The 14,527-nt window shown below is 36.0% G+C and overlaps 2 long non-coding RNA genes across 11 annotated transcripts in view; one reads left to right on the plus strand and one right to left on the minus strand.

Moving 5' to 3' along the window:
* Positions 1-14,527, plus strand: part of LOC140638066 (uncharacterized) — a 79,020-nt gene that overhangs the window by 7,261 nt on the left and 57,232 nt on the right. The gene's annotated exons all lie outside the window — the stretch shown is intronic.
* Positions 7,966-14,527, minus strand: part of LOC140638068 (uncharacterized) — a 56,403-nt gene continuing 49,841 nt past the window's right edge. For 6 of the 7 annotated variants that reach the window (XR_012035252.1, XR_012035248.1, XR_012035251.1 and 3 more), the window contains 2 exons: positions 11,057-11,143; positions 7,966-8,227 (listed from right to left, as the gene is read on the minus strand). This is a non-coding gene — a long non-coding RNA (uncharacterized lncRNA). The remainder of the gene's footprint in view (positions 8,228-11,056; positions 11,144-14,527) is intronic. The other variant, XR_012035249.1, reaches the window with a different exon arrangement.

Below are 14,527 nucleotides of genomic sequence, written 5' to 3' on the forward strand. Positions count from 1 at the left end.
ATCATCTATCTCTGTCTCATACTCCATCCTTTCATCTGTTGACAGACACTTAGGCTATTTCCATATTTTGGCTATTGTAAATGATGCATCAAAGAAGTACAGACATTTCTTTGAGATAATAGGGTTGTGTTTTTTTTTTTTTTTTTGAACTATACCCAGAAATAGGACTGCTGAATCATATCATAGTTCTATTATTAATTTTTTGAGGAACCTCCATACTGTTTTCATTGTGGCTGTACCAGTTTACATTCCCACCAACGATGTACAAGGGTTTGTTTATTTTTTCCCCATATTCTTATCAGCATTTGTTATCTCTTGTCTTCTTGATAAAATCATCCTAAAAGATGTGAGGTGATATTTCATTGTGGTTCTGGTATGCATTTACATGATTAGTGATGTTGGGTATTTTTTCATATACCTGTTGGTCATTTGTATGTCTTCTTTGTATGTTCTTCATTTGTATGTTCTTCTTTGGAAGAAAATCTATTCATATCCTTTGCCCATTTTTTATTTTTATTTTTTTAATTTTTTGCTATTGAGTTTCACGAATTCCTTGAATATTTGGATATAATCCCTTATCAGATATGTGGTTTGCAAATATTTTCTCCCCCTCAGTAGGTTCCCTTTTCATTTTGTTGATAATTTCCCTTACTGTGCAGAAACTTTTTTAGTTTGATGTAGTCCCACTTGTTTGTTTCTGCTTTTATTATCTTTTCTTTTGATGTCAGATCCAGAAAATCATTGCCAAGATCAATGTTGAAAAGCTTATTCTCTGTGTTTTCTTCTAGGATTTTTAAGGTTTCAGGTCTTACATTTAAGTCTTTAATCCATTTTGAGTTGATTTTTGTGTATGGTGTAAGAAAAGGGGTTGTTTCATTCTTTTGTGTATGGCAGTCCAGTTTTCCCAACACTGTTTATTGAAAAGATTATCCTTTCTGCATTGTATATTCTTGGCTTCTTTGTCAAAAATAAATAAGAGTCCCCTTTCTCAGTCTTGACAGAGTGATCTTCTGTAGTAAATGAACCTCATCAATCAACCTGGCCTGAGCTTGGGCTTGTCCCTCAACCTTTATAATTGCCCAAACCACATTCTTTGTTCTTAGTGGTTTACAGTAGTAATTGAGGATATGCTAAGACCCTTAGCGTCCCAAAGGGGGAGACTGCATTCAGCTCAGTTCAGACTAATTGGAAGTCAGATCCTTGGGCAACAGTTGGGAAAGTATGCAGTTCGTCCCTTCCATGGAGAAACTGGGAGATGGGCACTGTTGCCACTTCTGCCCTGGGCCGGGGTGTGTAGCTGGTGGTTGGGAGGGAGAGAGGGCAGTGTACCTGTGCCAATTAGGAGCTTCTGCTTTGTTAGCTGTAATCCTGTGGAACTTGCGAATGGAAATCTCCATTGGATTTCAGAGCCAGCTAATCTGGAGACCCATCTCTTGGCAGCAGCTACAAAAGCTATGGCACAGAGGTGTTACAAGCTCCTTTCAGGGAAATACTGGTGTCTTATGGTGTGGTATAGGGAGATGGTTGAGAAGGTGTCTCTTGGTTTCCTCATTCCCTGAGAGGATCAGAGACAGACCCTGGATTCATGATAAATTAGAAGCCTGACCCTTAGGCAGTAATATTTAAAGTATGCAGATGGAATATATACACAGTGGAATATGACTCAGCCATCAAAAAGATGAAATCTTGCCATTTGCAGTGACATGGATGGAGCTAGAGTATAATTATGGTAAGTGAAGTAAGTCAGAGAAAAACAAATACTGCATGATTTCACTCAACATGGAATTTAAGAAACACAATAGGTGAACATTGGGGAAGGGAGTTAAAAAAGAGAAGGAAGCAAACTGTAGAGACTCTTAATACAGAGAACACACGGAGGGGTGCTGGAGGGAAGGTGGGGGGGGATGGGCTAAATGAATGATGGATATTAAGGAGGGCACTTGTGTTGAGCACTGGGTGTTGTTATGTTAAGTGTTGAATCACCAAATTCTACTCCTGAAACCAATCTTACATTATATATTAACTAACTAGAATTTAAATAAAAATGAGAGGGGAAAAAGTATATAGATGGACTTCTTTCAGGAAAAGGCTAAGAGGTGGGCATTATTGTCTGTTCTCTCTTAGTTGAACCCTGAAAAGATAACCAGTTAAGAACTCCTTAGTTTGCCACAGTCCTTTGGGTCTCATGAATGTAAACCTTGATTAACTGTCAGAGCTGGACAGTGTGGGAACCCATCCCTTGGGAAGCAGACATAATACCTGACTCCAGGGGTGGAATTTATAGTCAGAATGTATCTCCACCTCTCCCACCCTTTTGATGTATTTTCTTGTTTGCCCACTGTGGAGTTGTCATTCAGTGAGTTTTTGGATTTCTTTCAGAGGTAATTCCCTGAGGTGTAGCTGTATATTTGATGTGTTCATAGAGGGAGGGGTTTTGGAGACTCCTAAGTCACCATCTTGTTTTATCACCCTCTAAGAAATCCTCAAAATAATTTTCTTAGTGTTCCTTCTTCAATTGGAATTTCATACTTTGAAATCCTCCTATTTTTTCTTCCAGTTTTCTTTTTTATTCAGTATAGACTCTCTCTCTCTCTCTCTCTCTCTCTCTCTCTCTATCTATCTCTCTGAAAGGGAGAGAGAGAGAGCACACACACAAGCAGGGGGAGAGGCAGAGGGAGAGAGAGAAGCAGACTCCCTACTGAGCAGGGAGCCCGAAGTAAGGCCCCAGCCCAGGACCCTGGGATCATGACCTGAGCTGAAGGCAAGATGTTTAACTGACTGAGCTGCCCAGGTGCCCCTTAATGGCCATGCATTTAAATGATGTTCTAACATATATCTGAGTTCTTCTCCCTTCACCTGTTTCCCAGATCCCAGGCTAAGGTATCCAATCCCACCTGCTTTCTCTTCCCTGTATTTCTTTTTAGACAGGCTAGGAAATTGTTGTGGTTCTTTTCTCAACATTTTATATGTAGACATGTAGATCAGAAGAAGAAGAGATTTAGGGAAAATCATTTAGGGAAAAATCATCTGGCAATGTTGAGCAAGGGGTAAAATGGTTACACTCTTTAGTTAGAGTGGCTGATTCCTCGTTCTTTTTTTTTTTTTTTTAAGATTTTATTTATTTATTCATGAGAGACACAGAGAGAGAGAGAGACAGAGACACAGGCAGAGGGAGAAGCAGGCTCCATGCAGGGAGCCCGACGTGGGACTCAATCCAGGGTCTCCAGGATCACATCCTGGGTGGAAGGTGGTACTAAAGTGCTGAGCCACCTCGGCTGCCCTGATTCCCTGTTCTATGGCTCTTTGTGTTGTGATAATATTATCTAATTCTTGTGGAGAGTGGAAAGGTGAAGGTAAACACATTCTGGAGAAACAGAATGAGGTAGAATTTTGTTAGTGTAAGAAATTACAGTTGATATAATAAGTCAAAGATGGTTGTAGATCTTTTAGACCAAAGTCGAGTACCTAGTGTCAAATAAGTAAATCCAGGCTTAGTAAGGGGAGATATTCAAAAGCATTATTGAATGGAGAAGGAAAGGACTGTTGAGATGGGGTGGGAGTAGGACTGCTGCACTAGAGAGAACGCTGAAATAAGCTCTGCAAATGTCTGATGGGTTGGGGAAAAATGGATTTTCTTTTATGGAGGGAACTGAACAAGGCCAGATGAACTGAGTGTAGTAGGAAAGTGGGATGAGAAAAATGCCATGTTTGGATAGTAGATCAAAGCATGTTTTATCAGGCAGTGAGTCTGTTCTTGGAAGAGGCCTTTAAGAAGAGGTATATGTTGGCTCAGGGTGAGGATGGGCCAAAATTAAGGATCTAGGGCAAGAATCTTAATGTTTTGTTAATAAGCATTCTGTTCTGATTAATTAGTGGAGAACAAGTAGTTAAACTAATCATTTGTGAAGCAACGAATGGAGAGTTGGATGGTCTGTGTCTGGGTTTATCACAGATAAACAATGGAGCCTCTTGAGTCTCACCTCAGTCTTACAGGGAGGGGTGGTCTGTGCTGTAAGCCATTTCTTGGGACACACAATGCGAGAGAATTTCTTAACATTTCCTGTTTTCCAGCATCACAGGGGTTGAACAAAGTTCAACATGGTCATTGGACAAACAGAAGAGAAAGTTCAAATTAGGATAAAAAGTCCAGCTTGATACATTCTTAGTAAATTATCTTAATAAATGTGTACTATAGATGGTTTGTGAAATAAAGCTCGGTTGGGAGGAGAGGGCTAAAAATATCTGAAGCTATTTCTAAAGGCCTAAAATAATTTGTACATTTTTTTTTCTTGAGTGACTGAATAGATAAATGAATAAAAATGAATAATATCCTATTGAGAAAAACAGATCTAATAATCATCTTATTGAGTCTATAAAGAAAAAAATGTTCATTTGACACTTTTACTTAGACACTGAATAGATATCTCAAAAGGAATTTTCAGGTTTAGTCATTCTATGCAACACTGCCTTGCACTAAAAAAAAAAAAAAAAAAGTAAAACTGATTCTTCCATATTCTCAGATTAGTAAAAGAGACTACCATTCAGCAATTTGTCATGCCCAAAGCTAAGTGTTATCTTTGCTTCTTTTCTTTTCTATCTCATATTTAATCTATCAAGAAGTACTTTGGGTACAATCTTCAAATATATCCTGAATTTAACTAGTTCCATTCACTTTTTCTTGTTGTTACCACCCATCACCTGTTGTCAGCACTATCTTAGTAACTAGCTGGTTGATTTGTTTCCAAGTTGGTTGCCTTAGACTCTGTTTTCCAGGCAGCAGCCAGAATGATCATTTAAAAAGTTAAACACACACACACACACACACATAAAAATAAAAGATAAATAAGTTAAACACATCATTCCCTATTTTGAACCATTTTATAACTTCCCACTGCTCTCAGAATAAAATTAAACCTCTTATTATGGTCTAAGAAGCTTTGCATAATCTTTTACTGCATAACTGTGGGGCCTGCTCTCTTACATTGTTGTTCTTGCTCACTGGACTTTATCCAGTTTGACCTCCTAACGATTCTTCAAAACACCAAACTCGTTGCAAGTGTATAGACTTTAGTCTTGCTCTTCTCTCTGTCCATACATATTTCTCCAGATCTCTCATCTTTTTGTATCTTTTTTCTCTTTTACACAATTATGCATCAATTTTCATTCCAGCATTCACAAAATCCTCTTATCTTTTTCATTCACTTTATAGATTGTATCACTATCTCATCATCTCACTGATAAAATAGACACAGAGGGTGGCTACATTAAAATGGTAACTAATGCAATAATAACAAAAAAAGGTGCTTAGGATCTTTCTTAGCACATGATGATATTCAACATCATTGTCATCTTCGACATCACATCTACGAAAATATTTTACTAATTTATATGTATTATTATTGAATACTGTCTCTCTTAGAATAGAATGAAGTTCTATGAGGGGAAAGACTTTGGCTCGTTTACCCTTTATAACAAGAACTAAGTATAGTGTAAGGCATGCAGTGAGGAGTTAGGAAATATTCACTGGATGATTTGTCTAAGAATTGTAGTCCAAATAGTAGCTCTATATTAGCGCTTTTAGTTTTCAAGAGGCACAAGTATTCTCCTGTTACTCAGGTGGTGGTACTTATGTTAAGAGAACACAGGGAAGCCAAGGAGAGAGAAAACCCAATGCCTTATCAAAAGGGCAAGATATCAAAGAGCACTAGAAAATCATTTATCACCATTCAGACCATAAAAGTAGCTCCAGTGACCCATAAGCAACTCTAATGACCCAGACAGTAGATATAGTGAGCCAGTAATTTTGTTGTTGCCTTTGAATCAGACATCTATTGCTTTTTGGTCTAGTAACCTGCCACACTGATGACTCTTTCCTCCCTTGTCTGTTATGATTTCTACTTTCAGCACTTCTTAACTATGTCTCTCCTTTCACTGTGTTATCTATTTAGCCATGTGTTTAAACTCTCTATTATGGATTTGATTACATAATGATCATCTGTGGCAGATGCTGACATCTTTGGTTGTCTACTTAATAGCCATCACTCATATATTTTTGCTAACAGAAGCTCTATTTTGTTTAGGTACCAGTGGTCAGTTATGGTTATTATTCATAATTGCTTTAGTTCAGTTATGCTTGTCTGACTCCCAGTGAAATAGAATGTGAGTGAGAAATTAGGGGTTGCCTATTAGAGAGCTTCTGAGAAAGGTTTTTGTTTCCTAATAAAAATTGAGTGTCATGAGAAGACACTTTTGCTCCGATTTACTTCCATTTCATACCCCATGCTGTCTTGGGACCACATGATGCCTGAAACTGTGACAGCCGTCCGAGAGCTGTGAAGTTTGAAGCCTGAGATCTAAAGATAATATGCTGAGAAAGGTTTCATGTAATGATATAGTTATGCCTCAGTGTTGTTCTTGAGTGGCTCTGCTCCTCAAATAGCTACTTAAGTGAATGATACATTTCCTGTGGTTCAAGCCACTTTGGGCCAGTTTTTGTTACTTTCAGCTGAATAAATCCTGATACACTCACTACTCAATGGATAAACATATTAATGAGTTGGTTTCTCTACAAAGGACACCAAAACATCATGAAATGCCTTTAATTTCTAAGGGAAATAATTGATCTAGCATGTTGTGACTATGGCACTGGAGTCACAAGATTCAAAGATGGCCAATAATGGGTAAAGGACTATTTGTATCCTCTATGCTCAGAAGATGATGCAGTCTGAGAGGTACTCCATATATTGATTCCCAAGCGGTGCCAAATAAAATGCCACCATTTCAAAATTTGAAGAATTAACCATAACTGGTTACAAAACAGCATAGATGTGTTGTATATCACTGACTAAATCTTTGTCCTGTTTTTCCTTGCCTCATGCTCCCTTATCCAACTCTTACATAAGTTTCCAGTGGGAGAAGATGACTCAGAACTTTTGTCACATAGAAGAAAAGTGGATGTTAAAAAGGTGGTAGGTAATTAAGGAGATACAGATTATTGGGTGCAAAATAATGCTGTGCTCTCACCTCAAAGACTAGAATGCAAATATTAGAACCTAACACAGAGTAATTAATGGACAGTGTTATATAAATTTATAAATGCGTATTTTTTAAACCAAAATCACCAATATAGGGCTAGTCTTCAACAAAAGGCTAGTTATCTACTCTATATCTAAATACACAAGTAGTTTGTTAAAAAACTTCAGAATAAGTGTACGTAAAATAGCCCAAAAAATAGTCTATTCTACTTTTGAATATTTCTAAATTGACTTACTCTTTGTGTTCCCTAATGTACTCAGAGTTCATTGTTACTTCTCTTCTTCATAAGTAATGACAAATAAGCCGCTTAAGCAAATCTGATTATTCTCTTAGATAACCCCTTTATAATGTATTTTGTGTGTGTGTGTGTCTGAATCAAGTGTTTGTAGTACTTCTTTGAAAAGAAGGAAACACTCTCCAACTGAACTGAATTATTAGCATTTCCAACAATTGTATTTTTAAAGTATGTCAGAAAGTGACATAAAAGTACTAGTTACAGTCAGTCATGAAACCACGTTATAAAGTGGCCTATCACATTTCAAACCTTGCATTTTGTCATTCTTAGAAGTAGTCTTCTTCCTCCAAAAGAGGAAGGGGGGGAATCTATCACTAAAAAATGACATGAATATCAGATACTGCTGACAGAGGGAACCTGTCACCTCATCCGTGTAGTGCTGTAGGCTGCTGAGGGTTTGTTGAAAGATGCACAGTGACAGAAAATTTTATATACCCAGTTTTTTTTATATATGTTAAATAAATAACTCAAAGTGATGTGTTATAAAGCAACATTTCTTAATCTATGGTAAATACTTAGAAGGAATTATCATATAAATATGTAAAACATAATAGTTTATTAACACATACCTATAAAGCTTTAGAAAATGGCTAATTCCGAGTCATTTCTTTTCTTTTTTAAAAAGATTTTATTTATTTATTCATGAGAGACACAGAGAGAGAGAGGCAGAGATACAGGCAGAGGGAGAAGCAGGCCCCACGCAGGGAGCCCGATGCGAAATTCGATCCCAGGTCTCCAGGATCAGGCTCTGGGCTGAAGGTGGTGCTAAACCGCTGAGCCACCCGGGCTGCCCTTCCGAGTCATTTCTGATTAAGAATACTTTTTGAAACCATGCAGGTAAAGTAAATTCATTCTCCTTTAATCAATAACTTTTTTCTTTTTGCCTTCACATCATACCTGTAATGGTTTAACAAATTATTATGTCACTTTATTTTATATCATCACACATATTTTACTCATTGGATCTTAAAACTATTAATTAGCTGACCCCAGCAAAATTACAAGATACTTAAGAAATTTGTCGATTGAATCAATCTTACTTACTATACTTGTTTTAGCAATAAATTACTCTTTTTTTTTAAAGATTTTATTTATTTATTCATAGAGAGAGAGAGGCAGAGACACAGGCAGAGAGAGGGAGAAGTAGGCTCCATGCAGGGAGCCCGATGTGGGTCTCCAGGATCACACCCCAGGCTGCAGGCGGTGCCAAACCGCTGCGCCACTGGGGCTGCCCAGCAATAAATTATTCTTAAAATATGTTTTAGTGTTTTGTGGAATTGCATTATACATATAGGCAGTGCACATGCGATGTTCAACTTGACGTATTGCTGCAAACTAAATACACCCATAGCAGACATAAAGTGCAAAAATCTTAAATATACAACTCAATTTTTATAGATGGCTATATATGTATAGTAACTACCAAAATTGAAATACAGAACATTTCCCACAACACACAAGGCCCTTCCTATTGATTCTGAGTCAGTATGCCCCCAAAGCTAATCAGTTATTCAGACTTGTGTATTCAAAGAGTATATATTTTTGCTCTGTTCTTTTTTCCCCCATTCTTTTCTTTCTTAGAGTATTCTGTTTATATATTTTTATATTGAGTTGCTTATGTTTACAAATTCTGTATTCTGCTGTGAAACTCATTAAGCACCTAGTTGTATTTTAGTTTTAAAATACCCATTTGGGTTTTTGTTTTGTTTTGTTTTGTTTTCGTTTTCATCCATTTTACTTCACTGTTGAAATCCTCAATTTTAATCAGTTTTTTTCTGATCTTTTCCTATATATTTTTTCAAAGTAGTAATCACAAATAAAAAAAATCTCGTCTGCTATCCCCAGAGACTAGGTTATCTATGCATTTGCTTTCTTTTATCTCTCCTTTGACTTTTGGTCATATTTTCTTAACATTTCATGTACATTATGTGTTTTTGTTATATAGCTAGACAAAAAATTATAGAAGCTTCAAATGACATCTTCCACAGGAGAGGGTTTTCCTTTGAGGCTGAGAGTCTATTCACCGCAACCAAAGCTAGGTTGCTGGTTTAGTAAGACCCAGTCATTCTTGTTCTTCAGGATGACCCTCCTGGTATTTTTAAGACCCTTAATGGATCTCTGACATGTTAGACCTTTGGGACTTCAAGAGTTTCAGTTCTGCCCTTAAGATTTTGTGCTTAGCTTTTTATCCTTCTGTCTTACATGACTTCAAAAGTCATAAAGGAAAATATTATTTATTTATTTTTGTGTGTGTGGTAGATTCCTTCCTTTAGTGGAACTTTGTCTCCTAAAGTGTTACTAAGCTCTGGAAGATTTCATCCCGCCTGGCCAGTTCATCCCATTCATCTCCTCACTGTACCCAGAAGTTATGGTTAAGCCCAGCTATGAATTTGAAGCTCTCTTGGTTGCAGTCCATCATACCAGCCCTAACCAACTGCCAAAACATCATTGCTTTCTTTCCAACAATAAAGTCTCTCTGCCTGGGCCAAGCAGCATTTTCAGCCTATGCTCAGAAATGGCAAGCAACTCTGCATTTTAAGTTTATCTGATCCTCATTAATTCCACAGTCCGTCAGTGTTTTTATTTATTTTTTATTTTAAAGATTTTATTTATTTATCCATGAGGGACACACAGAGAGAGAGAGAGGCAGAGACACAGGCAGAGGGAGAAGCAGGCTCCATGAAGGGAGCCCGACGCGGGATTCAATCCTGGGTCTCCAGGATCAGGCCCTGGGCCAAAGGTGGCGTTAAACTGCTGAGCCATCCGGGCTGCCCTCTTCAGTGTTTTTTTTTTTTTTAATTTTTATTTATTTATGATAGTCACAGAAAGAGAGAGAGAGAGAGAGAGAGGCAGAGACACAGGCAGAGGGAGATGCAGGCTCCATGCACCAGGAGCCTGACATGGGATTCGATCCCGGGTCTCCAGGATTGCGCCCTGGGCCAAAGGCAGGCGCCAAACCGCTGCACCACCCAGAGATCCCCTCTTCAGTGTTTTTAAAATAAAGTTTTAAAGCTTATCTGTCTTCAGCAGCTTTAAAAGTTTTGGCCAAGATTTTCCCCATCTTTTGTCATAATGATACTTTCCATATAAAGATGTATAGTGTAAGAGATTTCTTTTTCCCTTCTCCTTCCAATTAAGCCCTTACCTGCTCAGAGTACTGTTTCAGAAATCTAATTTTTAGAAAGATTACAAAAGCAGTAACATTTTTAAAAAAGATTTATTTACTTATTTTAGAGAGAGAGAAAGAGAGTGAGCATTAGCTGGAGGGGCAGAGGGAGAGCAAGAGAGAATCTCAAGCAAACTCCACACTGAACATGGAGCCCAATGCACGACTCAGTCTCACAACCCTGAGATCACAACCTAAGCCAAAACCAGGAGTGTGAAGCTTTAACCAACTGTGCCAGCCAGGTGCCCCCAAAGTAGTGACTTTTTAATACACATATGCGTGGATGTATGGGTGTATGTATGTGTAACCATTTGAAGATGTTCCAAAAATATGTCACATTCAGTGTATCATAATCAAAGTCTTTTCCATCCCCACCATAATTTTGTTTTTCTTCCATCTCTATTGCAAAGTGCCCATTGTGGTGGCATAAGGCTAGAAGGTGGGACATTATCTCTTTTATCTCTGGACATGAAACTTATAAATGATTCCTGAGTTTCTCCTTGCTAAAATTGTCTCCCTTTCCTCCATTACAGCTTAGTCCAAGTTCATTTTTTTAGTACCTTCATTACAGCCACCTCCCAGTGAATTTTTCTCTTCCAATTTGATGCCTTTCTGATCAGTCTTTGCCATAATTGCCATTTATATTTCTGAGAGAGGAAAGAATTATATAACTTTTTTACTTAAACATTTCTGAATAAATTTGTTAGTAAGCACAAATATATTGGCTTTGTACATCATGCATTTCATAATCTGATTTCTGCCTACCCTCCAGTGTCCTACTCTTGTCTTCTACACCCTTTAGTCTAGACTATAATGGCCCCTGCAGTGTCCCAAATGCAGAATGACATTACCATCTCTACATTTTTTTATGATGCTTTTCTCTCTACATGGAATACATTTTAAATTTTCATGTGTGAATAACACCTACTATTCCTTCAAAAGCACCCCCACATGTTTGTCTTGATGTCTCATGAGTGTTAATAGAGCCTCCTTTGTTGAACATCCAAAATATCTCCATGCATACCTCTGTCAGGGTGTTATCATAGTCATTTTAAATATTTGCAGTGTTTCTCCTGCTAGAGTGTAAATACCTTGAGAACAAGCATCTTATTTATTTCACTTTATATTCTTAAGACTTATCACCATATCTGTTACAGAGTAAAGTTTGTTGAGTAGAGTAAGATTGTATTGATGAATAATCTACAAATTCGTTTATTGTGCCTTTATTCTTTCCCCATATTACAGTGTTAAATCAGTAGTGTAGGCATATTACTCTCAAGAGGACAACTTATTATGGAGCAATCTATTATTTTTATCTTTGAGTTATTCATTTTACTTTTAATTATTTTCCTTCCCTCAAGAAAGTTTTAGATGTTTTGTTATACTTTTCAAAAATTCTTAAAGGTCAGTATCCATTAGGTAAAACACTTATTAGATAAACCTTTTCCTAAAGAATCATGTTTTCATTATTTCATTTTCTGTCAATGTTATTTATTGGTAAATACTGGTCTGTTTCAGGATTAAAATTTAGCAAGAATATCCTATTTATGTGCCATTTTTTGTCAGATTAGCACACGATTTCCAAGTGATTATCTAGAATTAGAATTAATAGGTTTTTATTTTAACCATGAAACTTTGTAACCATCAATATGAAATCTTCATAATTTGAGATAAAATTCATCTTACTGCATCCTTTTTCCTTGACTTTTCACTGAATTAAATATTAGAAGCTGGTAACACCCTAAACTGATGCCATCTGCTGTGAGGACAGAATTTCAACATTGTGACAGCAATGTCATATCAAACATAAAGACTGATAGATTTAGGGAGAATTAAATAGTGTAAAAAGAAATGTTGAAACAATTAGTAAATATGTTAGTGAACATTTTTTAAAATGTGAAAGGTAAATGGTATGATACAGTTTCAGTTTCCTGATTTTTCTCTTTCGTGGAAACAATGCGTTCACCATGTTTTATTGCAGTAGTATTTTATTTTATTCTATTTTATTTTTTTAAAGATTTTATTTATTTATTCATGAGAGACACGGGGGGCAGGTGCAGAGACACAGGTAGAGGGAGAAGCAGGCTCCATGCAGGGAGCCCGACGTGGAACTCGATCCCGCAACTCCAGGATCACGCCTTGGGCTGAAGGCAGCGCTAAACCACTGAGCCACCAGGGCTTCCCTGTAGTAGTATTTTAATCAAAATAGAACTTTTTTATGGCAGTGGATATGTTCTCTATATATAGCTTTCTATGTGATATGATTTCAGGCCCTACACCTTAATGGTTTACCTAAAGGAACAGCTCTGGATTATAGAAAAACTCCTTAGCATAAACTTGGTTGCAGTATAGGAAAAAAAAAAGAAAAAAAAAGTTGTACTGGTTAAAGATGCTTACCACAAATATTATAATATAAGATAAAAAAAAGTGTTGCATGTACTAAGAGATGCTAAGCAAGTATGGTCACTCATGTTTCTTTTTGGTTTCTTAAGTCAGAGGCACTATTATACTCAACTCTTAGCACAAGTAAGAGGCTACAAATGTTTAATACCAAAATAAACCTAAAATCACATAGTGAAAAAAATCAACTTTAAAATAGGCACTGATTAGTATATCAAAAAATGAAATATAGAATATACTCTTCAGGTCTATAACTCTCAATGATATAGGATATCTGTAAAAAATTTGATGAATCTGCAAAATCAGTGTTAATTTTAAAATGTGTATCAATTACTTTTTGTGAGATAATTTTAATTATTCACTTTTAATACTTTAATAAATTTTATTGTAAACTGATATTACAGTAATCTATACACAGTACTTAATACTTTACTGAAAAAATGTAAGCTATTATATTTCTAGTAGAGTTTTACTCTACTAGATCACATATATCTAATCAACTAATATATCACATAGGCTTTTAAGTGCTGAATTTTATGGTATAGATAGGAGTTTATAGAAAGGAGAGACCACAGCAGCAGGTCAAATATTTAGAAATGTTACAAAACAACTGGATTTTGAGCTGGACCTAAAATAATGTGAAGTTTTATAAAGTTGAACATAATTTGAATAAAGTAGTATTATAGTATGAATAAATATAAAATAATTATTGTATTCAACAAATCCATAATAACTTTTATAGATAATAAATATGTAATAGGTATATATTTACTTCAAAATAAAATGCACATATCTTAAATATTCAGATCAGTGAATTTAGAGAACTATAAACGTAGGTAGCCAACCCCAAAACAAGATACGTAACATTTCTGTCACCCTAATGTTTCCCTCTTGTTTTTCCAGTGATGTTTCTCTCTTTCTGCCTCACACACTCCCAGTTTCTGGCTACCACCTTTTGATGTCTGTTGACATAGATTGTCTGTTTTGTCTGTTCAGGGGCTTAATAATAAATTCAATTATACAGAATGTAGTCTTTTGTGAATGACATTTTTTTTTCTCTGCATATATTTTTTTTAAAACTCATCATTATTTTTCAGAATCAATGATTCATTCATTTTTTTGCCAAAAACCATTTCATTGAATAGATTACTACAATATATTTATCCGTTCACCTTTAGTGAATATTTGAGTTGTTTCCAGTTGGTGAAATGTTATTAATAATTGTGATAAATATTCATGCACAAGTATTTGTGTAGATAAGGTGCTTGTTTGCCATCAAACATTCCTTCGGATATTAATCTTTTATGTTATTTTACTTCTTATTGGTATGTTATTATGTAAGTGTTCTTTATATATTCAAGATAAAATTCCTTTTCAGATATATATATATATTCACATATGTGGCATGTTTTCACTTTCTTAATGTCTTTTAGAAAGAAAAGACGTTTTAAAATGTCTTCAGAAAATACACACACACATGCATGTATGCAGTCTATTTCTAGAATTCCTGTATGAATTCTGAATGCCAATAATATATTCTTTTGATCAGTATAGGTTGATAGCTAGCCTTAAAATACGAGTGTAAATACACCAACCTAGTCCTTTTTCAAAATTGATTTAATCATCTTAAA

This window comes from Canis lupus, chromosome 8 (genome assembly GCF_048164855.1).
Source record: "Canis lupus baileyi chromosome 8, mCanLup2.hap1, whole genome shotgun sequence".
Classification (NCBI taxonomy): domain Eukaryota; kingdom Metazoa; phylum Chordata; class Mammalia; order Carnivora; family Canidae; genus Canis; species Canis lupus.